Consider the following 3,243-nt stretch of genomic DNA (forward strand, 5'->3'; position numbering starts at 1 on the left):
GAAGCCAATCATCGGCGTCGAGGGGTTCGGTGCACTTGGAGAAGACGGGTGGGTTGGTGCTTTGAAAATCCTTCGGCTTGGAGCGGGGGTCTCCATTTCCATCCCGCCATTATTGTTGTTGGCGTTACCGGTAGCAAGCTGAGTGAGGTGTCTGAAGAGTAGCAAGATTAGCTTGACGCTCCGCACGGGCTGCCTCACGGTCTTCCATCATCATACGCGAGGAGTTGAGCCATGGTAGGGTCGGGAGGTGGAGGTGGAGGGGGGTCTCGGTTTGCCCCGCTGTGGTCTCCTCTACGGGTTTCCACCATCCTGAAGAAGGGTGGATTCAGATTTACAAATAGGAACAAGTAGATGGGCAGCCACTTAAAAGGGGAGGGATTGCAAATAAAAACGGAAATTCAAAAACGGGCGCAACAAATGCAAAGTAGGCAAAAGATAGCATAGACATAAGAAGGGTGCCGATGGCACAATGTAGCATACATCATCACACATAAGTCTCATACAACACAGCCAAAAGAATGGTTTCATAGAACCATCATCACAAGTCTACTCGCATCGCAAAGGGGGGCCTATCTCATCGCCCTAAGGTAAGGTGGTGCGAGTCCAAGGTGGTGCTCTAGAAGTCGTCGAGGTCCACGACGGGAACCTCAGGTGCAGGTGGGGCGTCCTCCTCAACAAAGGCTGGCTCCTCGGGGTCCTCCTCGGACATCAGTGGCTCGGGCTCCTCATCTTCATCGTTGATGAAGGCCTCATCCTCGGTGATCGGGCTCCATATCGAAGTCCTCGTCCTCGTAGTCGTCGTCGTCACTAAGGAGAGCCTCGTTCTCCTTGCGGAGATCCTCACCGTCGTCCTCAAGCTCCTCAATAGTGGCCTCCATCGTGCGAGTCGGGGCCTCCCGGCGAAGTCACCTTCGCCTTCGAGGCGAGTAACCCTCCGGCGTGCGGCAACCCTCGGCTTGCGCTCACGCGGCAAGGTCAGCCCGTGTAGCGGCAAGCTGAGCGCGAAGTGTAGCAATCTCATCCTCCTGCGAGATCGCACCTCTCACGGGCGCGGTCCTGCTGAGTCCGAGTGTGGTGAGCGGGTACTCCATGTGGTGCAGGCTGGTGGTGCGGTGTCGGCGTGCGGGGCGCCGGCCACGGGCGGCAGCCCGCGAGGTCGCGGCCGGCCAAGGTGCTGGTAACCGGTGTCGGCGACAACCTCCGGGTGAAGAAAGGCAAGGCGTGCAAGTGCCTCCCGAGAGACTCGAATCATCCCGTCGAGCCACGTGCGCTCCATCACGTCGATGGTGAACTCCTCGTAGCGGGGAAATCCCGCTCCCCACGACGACGCGGGTGACCAGCCAGGCCATCTCCGAGTCTGCGGACCTCTCAGTACGGGCGCCCTTAATCTCGGGCACCATACGTCCGCAGCGAATAGCCAGGTCGGCTAAGGCCCGCTCGAAGAAGTAGAGGGGCGGCCTCACTCCGACCTGACGGACGTGCGTGTACTCGATCGGCATCTACACAAATTTTAAAGTAGATTAAGTTAGTGACCACAGTGTGCAAAATTTTAAGCATAATAAAACATTAATGCAAGTAAAGTTTCTGAAAAATAGAAGGAGGTAAGGGACTTAAGCATTTTCAGCATTTAGTCAACCTTTTTGTTTTAAGAAAATAATTTTTTGTTCTATTTCTAACGCCCATGCTAACTAAGGTCTCCTACAGTCAGGATGGCTCTGATACCAGCTCTGTGGGGCCCCGGACTTACCAGTCCAGAACTCCAGTTATGCATTCAATTTCACGATCCCAAGATCATTCCATCGTGAATACATAACCGAACTGATACCAGATTACATCATCCATTACAATACCGAATTTAAGTAATACGAAGTCTTACATCATAGGCCATCAAGGCCGTAGTTCACCAAACAGCAGCGGAAACAACTTGACTCCAAAGCGGTGGAACCCAAGTCGAGGCCTTTACCCTACGGGCGGGCTGAGCGGGAGAGCGTCCTAGTTCGCGTCTTCGGCGTCGTACTCCTCTTCTTCGAAGTACTCTTCTTCACGGTCTGGTCAAGTAGATAACCAGGACAACAATGCCGGTGAGTACTTTTGAATGTACTCGCAAACCACCTTAGAGAGAAATAAAGGATATGCAATATGGCAGTAGCAAGGAAAAGGCACTATCTAGGGCGACAAGGAGCGAGAGGTGGTTCCTCTCGAGAATAAGACATTTCCATAACTTTGTTGAAAACTTTTTGGTAAACCATTTCATTTCCAGACTAATAGGTATGGGTGACCCAGTTTAATTTTCAGCCATCTCATATGGCCATTTCCTTTCCAACTTTCCACCGTACCTCGCAGGTACTTTTCACCGGCCCACTGGTATAAACTTCCCGAAATAATCACTTTCGAAAACAGTTTGGAGAAATCAACACTTTCCTCTAATGCCATGTACCACCATTCCCATGTCCATAACCGCGGACACGGCTATTCGAATAGATTTACACTCTGCAGAGGTTGTACACTTTCCCCACAAGATCCGAATACTCATCGTGCGGACGTCATCCCTGCATAAAAACATATGCCACGACAAGTACCCGATCGTAGTTTTTCGCCTGCTCGCCTTAGCCTAAGACATGCCGCCTAGAGTTGTACCTCCCAACACCGAGTCCGAGGGGTCGTTTACCCGGGAGTAGCAAATTCCCCGACCAGCTCGACCCTCCGGAATGCCGCGACCAAGCTGCGGGGCATTATTCAATGGGAGCTCATAGGTTGTACCCCTGCCATCGATACGCAATGGAAAGGCGTTCCCAGTTCGTCGGGAAGGCCACGGTCGATAGGTGTCCATGCTCGGACTACCCCTTACATTTGCAGGACCCAAACTAAGGCGAGACAAACTACTACACTACGCCCCGTCCCACTAAAGGGTAATGTGGTTGTACTGGCTAGGTCCGGTTTCGTACTATGGTCACCAAAGTTTTTCAAAACAAACCATTTTTCATCTCCATTTGTCTCCAGCAATATCTTCCATAAAATCTTTTTGTGTTTCACCAAAAACCACACTTGGGCAGGGCTACCCCATTCCAAGGTTTTCGAAAAACTTCTTTTCAGAAAAACCTTTTTCGCATCCATCTTTCCAGGGTTCCCAACCTATAGTCCAATTTCTTCTTCGAAAAATGGCGACAAGGATGACAAGGTGATAAGCACCAGGTCACTAATAGAGAGGTGTTCAGTAGGTATCAACGAGGGCGGCACCCTAAT

The sequence above is a fragment of the Lolium rigidum genome, chromosome 5 (assembly GCF_022539505.1).
Source record: "Lolium rigidum isolate FL_2022 chromosome 5, APGP_CSIRO_Lrig_0.1, whole genome shotgun sequence".
Classification (NCBI taxonomy): domain Eukaryota; kingdom Viridiplantae; phylum Streptophyta; class Magnoliopsida; order Poales; family Poaceae; genus Lolium; species Lolium rigidum.